The sequence below is a fragment of the Polypterus senegalus genome, chromosome 13, assembly GCF_016835505.1.
Source record: "Polypterus senegalus isolate Bchr_013 chromosome 13, ASM1683550v1, whole genome shotgun sequence".
Lineage (NCBI taxonomy): Eukaryota > Metazoa > Chordata > Cladistia > Polypteriformes > Polypteridae > Polypterus > Polypterus senegalus.
Genome location: NC_053166.1, coordinates 31,097,357 through 31,118,400, shown reverse-complemented (window position 1 = coordinate 31,118,400; position 21,044 = coordinate 31,097,357).

Sequence of the window (21,044 nt, the reverse complement as noted above, 5' to 3'; positions counted from 1 at the left end):
CAACATGATAAAACAAAAACAGATGGTATATATGATTCTATATGATCTATCAAGACATATTTCTCTTTCTTGACATTAACTGAGACACATCATTCTAGATGAAGGTAGATTTTTAGTACCAGTTCTGCCAGATATTGGTAAATCAGTGTCGCAAAAATTGGTTTTCCTCAAAATATTGTTATGGATTTATTATATGTATCAAAATGATGTGATTATTTGTCATGGTATCCTATTCGCTGCCTTTCCTTGATTTTGAGTTTACATAGGGTTGGGTCCCAATCAGTATGATGAATAATTCATTTTTTTAATTATCCAGAGCTGTTTAATGGCGCTTGGGTGGCCTACCTAAATTCATTCCCCGGTGGGCTTAATTACTATTAGTGATAATACAATTAATTAGAACGTAGGGCATTACAGATGAAAGAATGAACGATGCCACAGGCACAGCTCAAATATTTTCTCAAGCTTGTTTTGTGGCCTCCAATTATGCGCTAGTAATTCTGGCTTTCTTTCTAAACACTTTCAGAAGTCAAGCGTTTAGCTTTTGATATTTTGGATTTTTTTTGGTTCTTTGTTTTATTAAGGATACAGTATTTTTTGCTTAGTACCTCTTAATAATTTCTGTTAAAGTTTTCATTATTTAAAAATGGCTTTCTCTGTGGGCATTAAAGATAAGTGCAATGTTTACCATACCGTATACCAGACCTTTTCCCAAGCCCGCTTAGTCTGGAGTAGTGCTGCAGGGATAAATGCAATGCAAAATATAAATATACAGGGTGAGTCAAAATTATGTTAACATTTGAATGGCAGAAACAATTTATTCACAAAATATACTTCATATGTGCAAGATGATTTACAGGAATGTCTCAACCTGTTCGCCATCATGTTCAACACATGTACCATATGTGGCACATAAATTGTCCACAACAATTGTATATAAGCTGTCAGGGATGCCAGGGGCAACGACCCAGCCGGGACTTTGTGAGGGACCGGAAGAGGGTCAAAGCCCACCCTGGATCACGTGGGGGCTGCCTTCCTGGTTGCTCTGGGGGCCACGGGTACAGGGCATGGAAGCTCCACCCTGTAGCGGCCCGTGGTCACCGCCAGGAGGCACCCCAATGCCTTGGGGACCTGGGAAGACTTAGGACGGCACCCGGAGAGCTGCCGGGAGGACAGCCGGCACTTCTGCCACGCATGCGGCGTGGCCAAGGGAGGAATGCCGGGAACACCTGGGGCTCATCCGGGAACTGGATAAAAGGGGCCGTCTCCATTCATTCAGGGCTGGAGTCGGGAGGAGGCAGGACAAAGCACAGAGGAGATGTGGAGGCGACCCGAAGAGAGGCATTTGTGGCCAGGACTGTGTTTGGGGTGTTTTGTGCACTAGTGAATTGGGTCTGAGTGACCATACTTGTAAATAGTTTTGTAAATAAACGTGTGGTGGTTTGATGAACAACATGTCCGCCTGTCTGTGTCCGGGTTGGCTCCACAAAGGATTCATAGTACTGCAGTCAGCTGGTGCCCTGCTCGGGGTTTGGTCCTGCCTTGTGCCCTGTGCTGGCTGGGATTGGCTCCAGCAGACCCCCGTGACCCTGTGTTACGATATAGCGGGTTGGAAAATGACTGACTATATACATAGCAGTACCATTAGTGTTAACATAATTCTGACTCACCCACTCATATGGTAATGCACGTTAATGCACTCATGCATAGGAGACAGCTTAAGGGCTTGAGTAATGGTAATAACTCACTCCTCCACAGGTTGGTGCTGTGTAATAGCGTCTGTTCTCTTCATACCTGTGCGGATGGGAAGATAGATGGCTTTTAACATCACGGATGTAGCTTCTGGTGTCCATCCTTCTGGAAGTTCACAAAGCCAGAAGATTGTGCATCTTAGTCACTTCTATTGTGAACTTGGGTCTGAAAAGCTGTCTCTGCAGTTTATGGTGTGCTTTATGTTTGTTTTGAATCATTCAGTTATAAAGGGTTACTAGGGTAGCACCCCAACTCTTTATCGTAATCTGTCTGTTATTTTACTATATATATATATATATATATATATATATATATATATATATATATATATAAATACTAATTAAACACATAAATGTATGAAATTAATGTGATTAATATCACATCTAACCCTAAAATGTAATTATAAAATTAATGCATAGATCATGAAGTAGCAAAACACTGAATCATAAATTTAATGTAGAATGGACACAAAAGGAATTAAAAAACAATTAATGGCATATTTTAAACTTAAACAATGACATTAAACCTGAACTTTGTTAACAAAATATTACTTGAGCAAATACAACCTAAATTTTTCCTACCTTCCTAAAAGGCAAGTTGAAAAGAAGGCAGTAAGAAAACAAGGCCAATGTATTAATTATCAAATTGGCACAGCATATGAGACAAAGACGTGTCAAAGTAAAAATGTAATTATTTAAACAACTGCTGACTTTGAATGCACTGCTGATGACTGATTTAACTGTCCAACGTTTCAGACAGTTTAGCACATGTATAGATTTAATGCTTTTGAGGTTGTTTGAATCACGGTGTGTCTTGGGATTTTTTGGGTTACAAAAAGTGTGCCACCACAGAAAAACAGTTGGAAAACACTGCTCTATCTACGCCTTTGCTCCTGGCATGTTAAAAAAAAAGATCTCTGTAGCTTTTATCTCTCTTAAAAACAGACACTGTTCATTACTTGGATGGTTATGTTACGTTCATTCCATAAATTAGCAAAGATACTGCAAACTTTAACATGGGTAGGGATAATCATTACACTTCTATTTCGCTGAATTTTATCATTATATTAGGGCATTCAGCACTGTAAGCTACCTGGTAGACCGGTGAGTTAAATACAGAGGTACAAAAGACATAGTTTGGTTTTAGTGCCAGTCAAAGATAAGTTATTTAGCACTTACATGATATGACATTGATTTGATCTTCTTATAGAAATGTGAAATGGAAAAAAATGTACCTTTGTAACTTTTCTCTAGTATTGTACCGGGATTGCTATGAATCCACCCCTTTCCTGACATTCCCCTGCACCTATGTCAGCATGCATAAATCAAGAAAATGAACACCAGTGCTATGTATTGACACCTATTGATATTGTTGTGAACTGCACAATATGAAATGTTAAAGCTTTAAATGAAAATTATATTTCATAAAATGTTTAAAAGTAGTATATAAATGTGCATGCATTCTTTAGGTACACACTTAACTGAAATGCCGCCCTGACCAAAGCACTGTCAAAGGTGTTTGCTTTGTTGCCATTCTTGGATGCAACAATATTTTTATATATATATACATAGTCAGTCAGTCATCTTCCAACCCACTATATCCCAATACAGGGTCAGGGGGGTCTGCTGGAGCCAATCCCAGCCAGCACAGGGCGCAAGGCAGGAACAAACCCTGGGCTGGGCGCCAGCCCACCACAGGGCACACACACACACACCCATACACCAAGCACACACTAGGGACAATTTAGGATCGCCAATCCTGCATATCTTTGGACTGTGGGAGGAAACCGGAGCACCCGGAGGAAACCGACGCAGACACAGGGAAAAACATGCAAACTCCTTGCAGGGAGGGCCTGGAAAGCGAACCCAGGTCTCCATACTGTGAGGCAGCAGTGTTACCACTGTGCCGCCCCATACATATATTATTGTCACACACGCATGATTAGGGGACAACCAAAGGGCCTGAATAAATGTAGCTCCACGCTGAACCAGGGGGTGGCGAAGTGAACTAATTCTCTCTCTTAATTCCTTGCAGACCATTCTTGGGAAATCCTGCCCTATTCTGGGGCAGCCAAAGGTGTCACTTCCGGTTCCAATCCTGATGGCATCACTTCCTCTGTGAGGATTTAAAAGCCACCATCTTAAGATGATACTCAGTTCTGTTTTGGACTCCATTGTGTGATCATGTCTTTGTTTTTGGATAGATTTTGCAGCTGGGAAATATTATTGTTGGCTGCCCCAAACCTTCCCAATGTCTCTGGGTTATTCTTGTTACTATATATATTGAAAAGAAAGAGACAAAGCATTAATGAAGGTTTGTGGTATTCGTCGCCATATACTGTCAGGATTTCATCTCAGTAGAGTCTGCTCATACATTCTGACATTCAAACAATGACAGGTGGACAATTTATGGAATGGGAACGGATGTGGACACACAGAATGCTGGGAAGGAGCCGCAGTGGTAGATGGATGGTAGTGATGTCATCAGGTGGGGACCAGAGGGAAGGAAGGAAACTGGAAGTGGCTTCTGTTTATCAAGTCCAGGCGAACTAATGGCGGTGTTGCTTCATCTTTCCTGATGGAACAAAGAGAGAAAGGTTAGTACCCTGCCATTGCCCCCTGACATGAGATTTCACAGTGCTCATCGGGTCTTTAAGCTGATCCCTATGCGCTTGTGCGTGACACTATATATATTTCACATACATCTGCATGGGAGGCAATCTGTGGGCTTAACTAAGGGTAAAATGCCTCTGGAGAACCCGAAAAGGGAAGACCAGTTGAAGCCTAATCAACTTCCACAGTCTCCAGACCTCACCTTCCTGCTGACCTCCTTCTGACCTCACTTCCACCAGTGCACTGTTGGACCCTACCCTTCCTTTCCACCTCCTATAAAGCCAATCACTTGCCTTCCCCAGTTAGTTCCATTAAGAAGTTAGGCTTTTGAAACTACTCTACAGAGTAGAGTATCCCATTGTAATGAAATTCATGGGATCATAAAAATATTTTGTTCCAACATATATCTTGTTATAATGAATATGGGGAAAATATGTATAGTATTGTGACCGGGGTCACTGCCGATTCGGCATCTCTAAAGACAGTGGCTTGAGGACAACTCCGTAGCTGCTCTGCTGCATTTGGTAAACAGTAAGCCAAGGGCAAAGTAATTGGTTGTCTTCTGCAGGAGCAGGGTTAACACATAACATGTTTATCTCATGATGATTAGAACATTTAACAATGGGTTTGACCAGCTCTTCCTTGCATTCTCCTGGTCTGACACAGTGCTGATTCCGAGTCGCTGATGTTCTTCTACTCTGAAGATGGGAGCTAAAGCAGGACAATTTCCCCCATGTCATGGCTCTTATCTCATGTGCTTGAGTACTTAAGTAACAGTTCCTATTTTGAATGAAGTCTTGGGACTGTACCTGCCTTCTGTATATAGTAATAAAGTACTTGTGTTTTCCTTGGAATCCTGGACTCACCTTTTTATCTCTCATGCAACTCTGTGACCCAAGCTTGACAACACCTGTATAAGAAAACAGTGCTTCTTAAACTGCAAAAAATGTTTTATTTGAAAATGCAATGTTAGATTTGTTTGTTTAAACTGAAATGGCTCAGTTTCTTTAATCTTTCACCATAACTCATTCTCTGCAGTCTTGGAAACCGCTAAGTCACTGGTCTCTGGACTTTTTCTAGCGCTACTATGTCTTTTTTGTAGCCCAGAGACCACAACTGTACACAAGTTGAGGCCTAACCAGTGTGCTATAAAGCTTCAACATAACCTCCTTTGATACTTACTCAAAACATCGTGCTGTATAACCTGACATTCTATTAGCCCTCTTAATGGCTTCTGAACATGTCTGTAACTTTATAGTGATGAACCAACAATGTCTCCGAGGTCCTTCTCATAATCAGTACTTTAAATTTGCAGACCTCCCATTGTGTATTCAAATCTAACATGTTAACTTCCTATGTGTAATACAGTACATTTACTGACATTAAACTTTATCTGCCACAAATCTGCCCAAGCCTGTATGCTGTCCAAGTCCCTATAAATTGATTCAAAACATTCTAGATTATCTGCCAATCTACCTGTCTTGGTATCATCTGCAAAACAAACCAGCTTGTTATTGATATTGATATCCAGATCATTTATATATATTAAAAATAGCAGCATCCCTAGCACTGACAACCGAGGGGTACCACTCTTAACTTCATCCAATTCTTATAACTGTTCCTTGCACCATAACTCTCTACTTCGTGTGTTTGACTAATTTTGCCCCTTCTACAAACTATGTCATGAACACTCATTCTTTAAGTCTGATGCCCAGCCTCTCATATGGGACATTATAAAAATCTTTCTCAGAATTTAAGATAAAAAATATCATATGCACCACTCTGATTGCTTCCTCTCATTGTTTCCTTATAGAATTCCAGCATGTCAGTAAAATGTGACCTCCCTTGTCTGAACCCATGCTGATTCTTTGCTAGCAGACCTGTTCTTGTCATGTATTGCTCAATGTCTTTCCTTAATAATTCCTTCCATTAATTTATCTGTTATGCATGTTAAACTAGCTTATAGTTACTTGGATCTTTCTAATCACCCTTTTTATATAATGGAACAATATTTACCATTTTCCAGTCCTTCGGTATTTTCCCATTGTGCAATGGCTTCCTTTAAATATGCATGAACTGTCTATACCTGCATTAACTAACATCCTTAAGCACTTGTGGATGCATGTTATCTGCTCTGGTGATTTGTTTCATTTCAGTCTATTTAATCTAAGCAGGACATCTCCCTCTACAATTTCCAAGTCATTCAGGACCTTCTTAGTAGTCCCTGTTACTGCAGGGAGGGTTATACACGTTCTCATGTGTTAAAATGTTAGAAAAATGCAAGTCTGGTCATTCTTTCTTCATGTTACAAGGAATACTGTCTCAGAAATATTGTGAGCATATAACTGGAGCCAGGAATTGAAAAATGTTCACCAGAAATGTTGTCAAAAAGTAGAGGTCAAAACCAAAGAGACAAAGAGATAAAGCTACCAAAATCAAAAAGCAAAGCAAAAATCAAAGTTGTAGATTGAAAGGAGTTCACAAAACCTGATACTGGAGCCTACTTGATTTAAACTATCACTAAAGTTAATAAAGTGTATTATCCATCCATTATCCATTATCCAACCCGCTATATCCTAACTACAGGGTCTTGGGGGTCTGCTGGAGCCAATCCCAGCCAACACAGGGCGCAAGGCAGGAAACAAATCCTGGGCAGGGCGCCAGCCCACCGCAGACCAATGGACAGCAAGTCATAAAAATGCCACAATGTTTATAGTGTTATATCCTGAGATATATGTTGCATGAATGAAATGGTCATCTGAAGATACATAAAAGGTTAAAAGAAGATGTTAATAAAAACAAACTTTGTCAATTTAAACCGTAATAAAAAAAAAACTACAAAATTGAATTCTTAATGTGAAAAAAAAGTTACATACATTTATTCATAAAAAATGCCCAAATAACACAATACTTGAGGCACCTGTTTTAAGTGTGGCCAACCTTTAAATGAAAAAGGAGTCAGTAATGATTTATGATTGGGATGAAAATTCTTTGATTTCTGCCTTTATAGCATTTTTAAAATGAAATCATTAATTTCTATGTATTTCTCAGGAATTCTATTCATCACAATTATATTAAAATGAATGCTAAATGCAATCCCACCAACATTAGGTTCATTTATCAATCCTGATCATTCCTATATTCATTTACCACTGCTTTAATGATAACATCCCATTTAATTTTACTGAAGAAACTAACATCAGTCATCAATTTTATAATATTTATATCTCACATATGCAACAGAGTCTCAGTGATTCCAAATTTTGGAAACACTTTTTTACTTATTGGAGCGTTAAAATAAATTTGATCAGACTGTTGTCACCTAGAGACAAATAGATAAATGGAAGGAATGACTCACAACCTAAATAAGCATTTTAGGTAAAATATGAATTTTTAGATAGAGTGGTTTGCATTTTTACTTTGAGAAAAAATGGATAGTGCACTGAAAAATCTGCTGCTCATGCAATTTAACTGTTTTCAGTCTGTGCTCAGATTTACGCCATTCTCTATGTTATAAGATTACTGCACAGTCAATCATAAGAATTCAAATATTGTTAGATAACAATCAGTGTGTGTATGTAGGATTCTCACTGTCTATAAACAGCGATTTGTTTAGTTTATTCATTTGTGTATTTAATTTAATTTAGGAACACACCCAACTCTCACACACTCACACAGTAGCAAGTGTTAAAGCGTCTCAAAATGAATAGATAAGGAATATATTAACTAAATAAAGAAAGCAAAAAATAATCAATAAACAAATACCATGTACAGTATACAAAATCTCACCCAAATAATTATTATGGTGGATCATGCAATTCTTATATTCCGCCTTGAGCAGTATGTAGGCATCCAAGGGAATGCGGTTAAATGGTTTCTATTCACCTGGGTGAGATTTCATCCTCTGAGCCCCTCTTACTTCGGGGTTCCTTCCTCAGGGTTCCATTCTTGGGCCAATTCTCTTTTTGATATACATGCTATCTTTAGGCTCAATTGTCAGGAAGTGTGTCTTTTCTTTTAATTGCTATGTTGATGACACACAAATTATTCTGCCAATGAAAACAAAGAAGAGTGGGTCCCCCCAGTCTCATCATGCCTTTTTAAATTATATTAAAAACTGGATGGCATTGAACTTTCCTAAACTTAATGATAACAAAACCGAGATTGTGATGTTTGGATGTATGGAAAGTTTTAGTGTCTCTGATGTTGTTCTTGGATCACTCGTTATACATCATAAATCTTCAGTTAGGAAATTAGGTGTGATGTTTGACAGCTCATTCAAATTTGACAAACAGGTAAATTCTGGTTAAACATAATTTCTTCCAGCTGAGACTTTTAGCTAAGGTAAAGGCCCTTCTTTCCTTTAGTGATTTTGACAAGACCATCCATGCTTTTATGAAATTGCATTTGGACTATTGCAACTCTCTGGATGCAGATATGGATATGGATTTTTACAACACCTGCAACTACTCCAAAACACTGCCTCTTGCCTATTGACAGGCTCTCACAAGAATGACCTCATCTTCTGATCCACAATAGAATTAATTTTAAATTCTTGTGACTTGTTTTTAAATGTCTGAAAGGAACAGCCCCCTCCTACCTTTTAGAACTTCTTCATGTTTACATGCTGAGAGCACCACAGTCTACTAGCCAGATGCTCTTAGTGGTACCAGGGTGAAGGTTGAAAGAAAGGGGGGATTGGGCTTCAGTGGTGGCTGCTCCCTCTCCTTGAAATAATTTACCTTATTATTTGTCATGATTTTGGCTTTGTTATATGTGTATTACATGGACAAGACAGAAACTGTTAGATTGTTGGAGCACCCTGAAGCAAGCCCCATATAAATGAGGCAAAGAAGATGTGTGTAAAACCCAAAAACTCTTTTCAGACTCAAGTCTCATGTAGTGGACTGCCCAAGATGGCAGTTTTTCTAGTTATTTGGCAAACAGGCAGGAAGAGGTGGGTCAACCGAAAGTGATGTTGGAGAAGGAGAGCTGTCTACAGAATGAGGAAAAAAAAGACATTATCACGCAGTGCAAACACCAGGATCAGTAGAAAAAAACAATACCAAAGCTCTTAAATTATACATATACAACAATATACATTTTAATTGTTTCTTTTTGCTTATCTTGTACAGCACATATCAGGCTGTTTTAATTGTGCTTTGATTTGATTTGACTGGATTGATTTAACAAACACTGAACTAATGATACCAAATCAATCACTAGGCACTACCTGAAAAACAAATTAACACTTACAACACAGTCCAGTACAGCAAGTATGGGTGACAATGGTGAGCAGAATGAAAACGCTTCTGTGAACAGGCCTCTAAGTGATATTTATAGTTTTGTCCTACCAGGTTCTATATTAAGTAATTGCAAATACAAACTGTATATATTGTTCTATGTTGCATGCTATGTAGAATATGTATTTCTGTATTTAATCAAATTAATTAGTGTATTGATTTATATTATTCTTTTGTCAACTGTTCTGAGAGGACATGGACATAAAAATGTCATTGTACTATGTACACAAGCCAATAAACATGAGTTGACTTGAATTGCATTTTATATATCTATTTTTTTTCTTTTCACCGGATTTATTGGCTTAATTATGTGTGAAAGATTTGCATTCCTGCAATGAGACAATGGTCTATATTTGCATTACTTACAGGCAATTTTCAGAATACTAGTTGAGGAGCTAGAGGACAATGGTTGTTCAAATAATTATAGGCATGCTGATCCAGAAAAAATAGAAATCAAAGAAGTAGCATGTTGTTGTTATACATTTGGCTGGTTGTTTAGTCCCAGACAGCTTACTAGTAGAGGAAGTATGACAACTGTTCAGATACTATGTTTAATACAGTTGGCACATTGTCACAAAGTGAAGAAGAGGTGGGGAAGGATCAAGCAACCATGTGGTTTAAGGTCCAGGGCTTTAACCACTACATCGCCTATGGCCCATACAAAGGTCCTGGCATGAATCGAGTAAAACAACAGCAAGAAAGCAGAGCAGGAAATCATCTATAGGAAACAATGTTTAAAAAAATGAGAAGAATAAGCAATGCAAGGGGTAAGAATTGCTGTATAGAGGTTTCACTCACCTTCAGAACTGGTGTTTAGAGCTCAGTTCCTGTATAAATGCACATATAATTAGGCTTAATGGACCTCGAGGGTTGGCTGGTAATTTTCTGTACTAGGCCAGAAGGTTTAACTAAGAGTGGTGACGAACTCTCCATAGCAGTGATAAGGGCTGATGACCCAGCTAAAGTAGCTGTATTTGATAAGCAAGAATTAAAACTATGGATAGTAGAATTAAGTTTTCCTTGTCTTCCACTGCTTGACAATAATGTTTTCCATCACACCAATGCATGTATGATCAGTTTAATATAAGCAGGAAAAGTAACGGCTATGACATTCATTAAAACAAAAGTACATACTGCACTGGAGAATGTGCAAAATGACATGAACAGCTAAATGCATTATGGGATGACATGATGTGATTAGTTTTAATGAATTCAAGTTAGACAACACTAATGTTACTGTATCCTGAAAATTCATGGACCATCAGCTGAGATTAATTTATACTGTGCATAGGGCAGAATGCAGTCCTGAAAAAAATGTTCATACCTACCCTGTAAAACTCTTACATACATTTATGGATACATGCCCCCCATAATCAAATGCACTTAAATTCATAGGTTCAGAGGTTTTAGCTTACTCTGGTAGCAGGCACAAGGCTGGAAACAGCTCTCGAGCAGGCGGTAGCTCATTGTATTGACACATGTACACAGAGCACCACTCACTCAACAGGGCCCTTTTATATTCACCAGTTAACCAAACCCACATGTCAATGAGATGCGGTCGTTTTCAGATATAGCATCACAGTCTATTTAATGCGACAAGGTATAGTATTCTTTTTATTCTAGGCTGACTCTACATTTCTATCAGCCATGGCAACTAGTACTTCTCCTTTTTTTAAAGTAACACTGAGGTGCATTTTCTTTTCCAAATCATTTCTATTGTCAATATTAAAGTTTATCACTCTTTATCTTACTTAAAAGAAACATGTTCTACCTCCCTTTACTGTAATTCCTTTTCCCCTTCCTTTGCTTTTTACAGATGAAACTTCCTAAGATGAGTTTACTGTCTGCTGCACAAGTGCATAGATGGGTGATTGATTTTTAACTCTGCGAGATAAATCCATGTTCAGCGGTTTATACCAGCAGATTCTGTCTTGTCCTCAGCTACACAAAACCTCATCAATCAGCTGTCCCCCAGTGGGGCCCGTCTCCAGAGATATCCTTATCCTCTCTTGTCTGACTCCCCAGAGATTGATTCACCCATTTTGTCCAAAACCCTGGAGATGATATCATGTTTTTAATCCATGATCTCAAAGGTCACATTCAGCTAATCCTGTCATTTACAGGCAAAACCTCAAGTGAATGCCTCCTACAAATATCACCTTGACCCATGCAGTCACTGTCAACCATGCCATTTCAGAAAATAAAAAAACAAAGACAAATAAAAAAATCACTATGGCTTTCTTAAATGCTGCTCATGCGAGTATAACCCTCACTTTCAGTACACATCTTAAAATATTTCAGACATTTTAGGTAATTGGAAAAGGCCTCATACTGTAATTAACACATTTACAATGGATGACCAGCCGGTGCCCTGCGGGATCTGAACTTACCCACTGAATAATTGAATTGAGCTTGCATGCTGCTTGCTGACATGCCATAACTTCCAAATTCTATTTTTTTATTTTGTTCTGTTCAAAATAATCTCAGTGTAGAGAATATGATCTGGACTTGACTGATTTTAAGAATCACATTATTTTGTTACTTTTGCAATGAAATGTGGACTGAGGGGACAGTTTAAGGGTGCTGGGGATGCTATTTCTCCACCTTTCCTGGGGTTGGCAGTGTGTGATAACTTCTTCTCTTTTCCTCCTTCTGCAGACTGGGAGACTGGCGGCTTTTCTACCACCGACATCACTTCCAGTGTCCATCTGCTTCCACCTGCCTCTTCCTGTCGGAAACCATCATAACTGGAAGCTCCACCATCTTTGAGTCAGTTCAATATTGGACTCCTGTCCGAAAACACATTACTTTAACACGTTTTCATAATCAACTTATACAGGGTGTCAAAGATGAGACAAGACAGCTGAAAATGGCTTGGGGTAGCCTCGCGTATAATTGATCTTGGCTGCAAAATGATTGATTTTGTGTATGAGTATATACAAATTGTAGTCCAAAACAGAACTAACTGGTGAGGTTGAGATGGTGGATTTTTAAAATGTAGAACCCGGAAGTGATGTCATCAGGCTCATGACAGGAAGTGGCATTATCTGGACCAGACATGACATCATTGGGCTTGTGACCGGAAGTGCATGATCTGGACCGGAAGTGCCATCATCGGGCTCCTGACCAGAAGTGACATCATGGAGGCCAGGTGTAATTTCCCATAATAGGTCTGCAGTGGAAAAAGAGAAAGGATGGCCTCACCACCCCCTGGTCTGGCATGGAATTACCTTCCTTCGAGCCCTTTAGCTGCCTCCTATGTGCACGTGTGTGACAAGGGTTTGTCCATGGGTGCCCCAGACCTTCTTATTGTGCCCTCTTGTTCTTGCCAATAAAAAGTATTCACCTCCTTTAAGTTTTCACATTTTATTGCCATACAACATTGATCACATTGGATTTAATTTGGCTTGTTGACATTGACCAACAGAAAAAGACTTTTTGATGTCCAAGTGAAAACAGATCTCTGCAAAGTGGTCTAAATTCATTTTGAATACAAAAGCGCAATATAAATGATTGCATAAATATTCACCGCTATGTCATCACTGAAGCCACCAGTTGATTTTAGAAGTCACATGATTAGTTCAATGGTGAACACTTGTCTGGGGTTTCAGTTGATTATAATCTAAATGCACCTTAACGGTAAGGTCCAACTTTTGGTGAGTCAAGATAGTGGCCTAACCTACACAATGAAGGCAAAAGAACACAACAAGCAACTCAGTGAAAAGGTGACTGAAAAGCACAAATCAGGGGTTGGAGACAAGAAACTATCCATATCACTGAGTATCCCTCAGAGTCTAGTTAAAACAGTCATTAAGAAATGCTGTAAATATGCCCCCAAAACAGAATGATCATGCAATAATAAAACAAGTGAGGTAGGCAACTAAGAGACCGATGAGAACTCTAAAGGAGTGACAAGTTGCAGCAGCTGAGATTGGAGAGACTGTGCAGACAACAAATGTTGCCTGGGTGCTTCACCAGTCGCAGTATTTTGGGAGAGGAGCAAAGTGACAACCAATGTTAACAAATTCAGCTAGAATTTGCCAGAAGACACATGGAAAACTGTAATGTCAGTTGGTAGAAGATTTTATGGTTTGATGATATAAAACTTAAGCTGTTTGGCCTTGAGACAAAAACGTCCCTATAAATTTTCAAAAACACACCATTCTCACAGTGAAGCTTGCTGGTGGAAGCATCATGCTGCAAGGATGCTTCACTGTAGCTGGCTCTGGAAGGATTGAGAGGGTAAAATGAATGCAGCAAAATATGGGGAAATCTTGAAAGAAAACCTGATGTAATCTGTAAGAAACCTGCACTTAGAGGGATTTGTAATGCCCCAAAATCACACAGAAATCACTTTATTATAAAAAAAAATCCTGGAAAAGAAAAGCAGGGTGACGAGATGTGATCTTCTCGGAAGACACTTAAAAGACCCGCGAGACACAAACAATATCAAATAAGAGAGCACAGCCAGCAAAACACTCAGTCGTGTAAAGGCACGTAGCATACACAGATTCTCTGCTCTCAGCACATATAAAGCAAATAGGACAATACGTTCTAGATGAAACTTCAACGACTGAGCAAAGAAAAAGAGCAGCATGGGGCAAAGAGACCCAAACGCGTTGGAGAGAAAAAAGGCAGATAAGAAATTATGAAAGCAGTGGAATTCGAAAGGCTCAAACAAACGATGGTGTGATACATATGCAGAGAAAGGTAAAGAATATGAAAGCAGTAAAATTCGAAAGTATTGTAGCGTCCCAGCCAGGTTGAAGCCTTTTTTGTTTTAAGTGACTGTTAGGTCCGATTGAGGGAGGGCGGAGTACAGTACAGTAGACTGATATTGGGGTATTGATTGATTCAGTGGGTGGGGGTAGACCCGGTGGATGAGGGGTTGGAGAGGGTGCTAGAAAGTTGTGATTGGGGTTACAAAGTCAGTGATTGTTCAAGTAAAACTTTTGGGACACTTTATCACGTCAGCCGCTACAGTATCAAAAAAAGATAGTAAAGATCGCATTAGCGCAATTAAATTAATCATCAGGACCAGGTGTAATTGAAAAAGTAGCAGGACAAAGTGAGGTCAGAAATTAGAGGCAAAGAGCAGAAAACAAATTCTTTTCACCTTCGCATCATTCAATGCACAAAACGTAGATTTACACAATAATGAACCATATGCTATGAGAACATGTGGTCCCGCAACAGCTAAAGCAACAACAAGTTTAATTTCAAATAAAACACAATTCGGTCAGGTTTATATTTATTATCATGGAGAAGTGATCATAATGCGGGCAGCAGAGACACGAAGAGGCAAAAAGGACAGCGGCTGTACAGGCTTTAACATAATCAACGTGAGAAAGACATTTAACCATACCCGGGGCTGGAATTAAGGGACAAGTATTGTTTTTACAACATCACACGAGACAAGGCAGTGAGTCATCATTTAAAACAAGTCTACGGACATCTAACCTAGCAGTTGTTGGATTGCTTTTGGCAGACAGGCATTATGTGCTCCCAGCTTATAAAACAATGACAAGCAAAAGCAGAACACGCAGCTCGCCAGCAGCAGAAACACAGCAGATGATCCGACGGCAACTCCTTAGCGTGCGTTCAGCCGCCACCCCTTCACAATGTGAGCAGCGTTATATGTCCTGCGACAAACAGATGTATTGTTTTTACAAAAGTTTTTAAAGTAAAAGTGAAAATAATGCATATGTAACAATTCCCATGAAAATAACAATTTCTTTAAATTGTATATCCGGTAAACCAAACATGGGGGTGGGCTAGCGAAGTGAGCAGGGGGTGGAGCCCCCTAGTTATTTAAAAACAACAATGTGAATGTCTTGCAGTGTTCGAGTCAGAGTCCAGATCTCAATATAATTGGGAATTTGTGGTTGACCCTTAAAAAGGCCGGTCACTCACAATCCCCATGCAGCCCTACAGAGCTTGAGCAATTTTGCAAAAAAGAAGCAGTGTCCAGATGTGCAAAGCTGATACAGAGAAAGAAATCTGTGCATGCAGACCTAGGGCTGTCATGGCTGCCACTACTAAATACTGACTTGAAGGGGGGTGAATATTTATACCATTAATTATTTTGTGTTTTGTATTTGTAATTTATTTACACCATTTACAGAGATCTGTTTTCACTTTGACATTAGTCTTTTTCCTTTTGATCAGTGTTTAAAAAGCCAAATTACATCTCCTGTGATTTAATGTATAACAATAAAGATGAAAAACTCTGAGGAAGTAAATAGTTTTATAGGTACTATACTGTCGGTTGTTTTGTAAAGCTCTTTTGATTATGTTGACAATTAGATTAACATTTTTAATTATTTGATGTACAGTATTTAGTTTCTATTCATGTACTTGTTTCTAACATATATAAGAATCTCAACCCCACTTAATCCCATTACAGGTCCAGGGATCTCAACAGCACTGAGCACAAAGCAGCTACCAGCCGTGCTTGAGGTACAAATCTTTCTCAAGGTTGATACAGTTCATCTTTGGGCATGTGAGAGAAAAACTCATGCAGACATGAAGAAAACATGAAAACTTCCTACAATCAATGACTAGGTATGGGATTCAAAAACAGGATGCAAAAGTATTTACCACCTACATCTCCATCCCCTGTATGTGTTTATATGTTTTATATTTTACTTTGCTGATTTTTTTTTTAGTGTGAATTCACATTGTATTTAATTGCTCCAAGCTAATGTCTCTCAGCTTGTTCAAAGTGGCATTATTAAACCACCCTAATGTGTTAATAGTGATACACTGGAAACATGCCTGAAGCTACATTCGTCCGGCTGTGTTTCACCACAGTCCCCTCATAATACAAGGATATTTTTTCCATCTATCTATCCATTTACTAATCTTCCAAAGGTCAGTTTCAGGCTTATGAGAATTAAAGAGCATATTTCAGGAAAGGGTGCCATTCCACTAAAGGACACAGGAATACTGACAAAGGGACAGTTTAAGGTTGTGAATCAGTCTAAGATGTGAACCTCTGGGATCCTGAAGAAAACCAGGGTACCCTAAGAAAACCACGCAGACAATGATCAGTGAAATATTTTCTAATCAGATTAAATTAGACACTTAAATTGCACACTAGAACATTAGAGCATTACAGATTTGTGACAAGAACTGGCCATTCAGCCCAAAATGCTCGCCTGTATGCCGTGCGTCTAGATTGTCCAAAGTAACATCAAGTCTTTTGAAGGTCCTTGAAGTCCTACCCTACATCATACTGCTTGGTAATTTATTCCATATTTCCATGATTCTTTGCATGCAACAAAAGTTTCCAACCTGATCCCTCCCTATGTTGTTGTTGCTGAGTTTATTTTAAAGTAACAACTGAGATCCACTGTACTAATGAATTTCACAATTTTAAACACTTTGATCATGTCACCCCTTAATCTCCTTTTGCTTAAACTGAAAAGGTTCAGCTCCTCCGATCATTCCTCATAGGCTCATACCACTCACTTCTATTAAGCACTAGTTGCTCTTCTCTGGACCTTCTCCAGTGCTGCTATGTCTTTTTTGTAATACGGAGATCAAAACTGCACACAGTACTCCAGGTGAGGCCTCACTAGTGTGTTATTTAACTTAAGAATAACTTCCATTGACTTGTATTCTACATACACAAATATTTAACCTGACATTCTATCAAACTTCTTGATTGTTTCTGTACACTATAACCATCAGATCCTTTTTCATTGTGTATGCAGATCTAACATTTTTCTTCCTACATGTAATCTTCTATACTAATAAAAGGCAAAGCCCTCACTCACTCACTGACTCACTCACTGACTCACTCACTGACTCATCACTAATTCTCCAACTTCCCGTGTGGGTGGAAGGCTGAAATTTGGCAGGTTCATTCCTTACAGCTTCCTTACAAAAGTTGGGCAGGTTTTATATCGAAATTCTACGCGTAATGGTCATAACTGGAAGCAGTTTTTCTCCATTTACTGTAATGGAGATGAGCTTCAATGCCGTGGGGGCGGAGTTTCGTGTGACATCATCACGCCTCCCACGTAATCACGCAGTACATAGAAAACCAGGAAGACCTCAAAAAAGCGCTCAAGAAAACATGCATTATATAATTGAGAAGGCAGCGAAACAATAAGAAGCGAGCGAGTGGCATATACTACCATATATTCATGAGTGTTGCCAGCTCGGAAAGAAAGCACGATGTAAACCTAAACTTTAAATTAAGTTCATAGACAGGCTACCGCTGGCGTTTCACATACACACAGGTAATGCGGGATACAAGTTTAATGAGAGGACGCAGGATATAAACGAGAGTTTTGATCACTTTGTAACTAAGTTAAAATTGTAGGTGAAGGGGTGTGCTTATGCAAATTCCGAGAGACTGTGTTTGTGGGGGATTGACAGTTAAGGCGGGTGGGGGAGTCACGTCATCATCTCCCTCCCACCTCATTTTGCTCTGAGCTGAGCTCGGCTAATGCTGTCTTCCGAAGCAAATTCCTCAGACTGCCACCAAATACTCACAAAAAAATCCACAAGTTAATACACACGCTGTCTCTATAAAGTTTCTACTCACTAAATCCTCCAGGCACTACTTACAAAAGGTCACATTGACAATCGTGTTACGTTATTTTTAAAATCTTTCCTTTTCTTAGCACAAGCACAGCCGAGAAGCTTCGATGCATGTGCTCCATAACGCGTTAAAAAATAATGCATTTAATCACACTTTGCATTACAAGCAAAGGGGAGCTTTTGTCAATGCATGATTTCCTGGTACACGGATTACATTGATCAGCACATCCCGATTCATTTTACCCTCGCACCACCTTAGTTTGAGAAGAAGTATGAAAAAATATGAGGTTAACAAAGAAAAACAGATCACCAATTCAAGCTTTATGAATAATCGATTCGCCATCAATAATTGTTTTGGTAAAGCCATCCTCCTTCCATTTTATAATTTTTCCGCCACTAGCCATGATTAAATGAACGGTAAAAAAGTAACAGCAAAGCGAGGGTGACTTATTTAGGCAGGCATATATATGACAGCAACACTCATGACAATGTCAATCATGTTACGTTATTATTAAAATGTTTCCTTTTATTTTTCATTACTTCTTTAACACACTACTTCTCCGCTGCCAGGCGGGTATTTTGCTATATATATAATATATGAATGACCTCCAAAGAGCGCTGAGACTTTTGATATCATGAACGTGTCTGCAAACTGGGGTCTCCTGCCCAGCAAAAGTCGAGCAGCCGACGCACGCGCATAGCTGTGCCGGCCTTTGAGATGCTGACTGCGCTTCTGCCTTAAGTCAAAGTGAGCACTTTTAATTTTTTTCATCCTCCCCCTGCGCTATAGCCCAGACAAGTGCAAACACGGGACCCCTTTTCTACACCACGGCAAAATAATATTAAGGCGATTCACAATCGAGGAGAGGCGAGGCACAAATTTGAACGTTCACATAGAAAATGTAATTTCAATGTACCTGTACTTCTTAAAACGTTAATGTTTTACTGTTTAATAACTTATAGACTATAATTTATTATTTTTCCCTTGCACTCAGTGACCAAACCTATACACACACATATAGACACATACAAACATACACACAAGTATATGTATGTGTATATATATACACACACACACACACACACACATACACACATATATATAATTTGTGTGTGTGTATGTATGTATGTGTGTGAATATATGATGTAGATAGGTATGTATGTATATATATATATATATACTGTATGTGTATATGTAGATATGTATATAGATATGTAGATATGAAGATATGTATATATATATCTATATATATATATCTATATATATATGTCTATATATATATATGTATGTATGTATGTATGTATGTGTATATATATATGTGTGTGTGTGTGTGTATATATATGACAGCAGCAATCCAAGCTGTGAGAAAACAGTAAAAAGAAGGCGTGTCAGACGTCGTGGTACATTTTCTGATGCAGCTACCGAAAACAACTTCGTGACGCTGCCGCCAAATACACAAAACAATTACTTTGACAATCATGTTACATTATTTTTAAAATGTTTCCTTTTCTTTTTCATAACTTCTTTAACACACTACTTCTCCGCTGCGAAGCGCGGGTATTTTGCTAGTCTTATATATAAATGTGTATGTGTGGAAGTGTGTGTGTCTGTCTGCCCCGGGAAGTGAGAGGTGGAGTCGGGGTAAGGGCTCCACATCTGAGGAAACAGAAAACTCATTTAGCCACTAATAACACAAGCGAGGCCAGCACATCAGCAAAACGAAACCTCGGAAGAAAGACAAAGTTGCTTAGCCACTAACATCGGCAACATGGTATCCCTTTTACTTTCCTCCCGTCACTAATACACAAACAATGAGAGTGCGTTGGCAACATGAATCCTCCTAAGAGAGAGATTCCCAGAGTAGTTTCTTTCAATTACCTGACATCTCTACATTTTAGTTTATTTTCTGACGATTTCAACAGTTTCAAAGACCCCATGCTTTTAATGGTACGGGCTTACACAGCTAGTACTTTATATTTATTTACATTAACCTATTCTGTTCTTTTTAAAAACGGTTAACCCCGAGTGTCTCAATTGGTAAGTTGTATTGTTCTTTTGTACAGTGTTAAGCCTGAACAGCACTTAGAGCAGCATTCTTCTGCCATTTAGTAACATAGCATAACATCATGCTATAAAAAAGTTCACAAGTATTTCTATGCATTTTGAGCTCTATGGTAACTTATCAATATTCATGAGTGGGGCGAGGTCTTCAACCAAAACACAAAATGGTGTGTAAACAAAAAAAATGTAAAGCCAGTTTTAGAACAAACTGAAACCGAACTGTTAGCTGGCTCAAGTGGCAGTGATGGCAATGTGAATTGGCTATCAGACGTTGACACGGATAGTAAAACTGGTGCATAATTCACTGTATGAGTGAATTGCCATGATATGTCTGGTGAATTCAGTCATGTGACGCTTGAGTGGCAAAATGATTTCAATCAAGTGGAACGACAAAAAGGACATCTGCTTCCTAAGCAATGTTCACAATGCCACCACTGTCAGTGATTGTGTCAGGGGACATGCGGAAGTCACTAAGCCTTGTGCTGTGGTAGCCTACAATAACATAATGGGTAGTGTCCAATGTGCAGATCAGGCACTGACATTCTACCCTCTTATGTGCAAGCAACAGAAAAAATAATGTAAGGATAGTATGCAAAGAATGATGCTTTGACTATCCCGATTATGACATCAGTATGTACGTTGGTGACTTTTTCAAAACCTCTCACACAAAGGAAGTGCACTAAATCTGCATCAGTAGAGCAGTGGACCCTAGACATGCCTTTTCTACATATTTATGTTGACACTTTGGTATCAACATGTTTT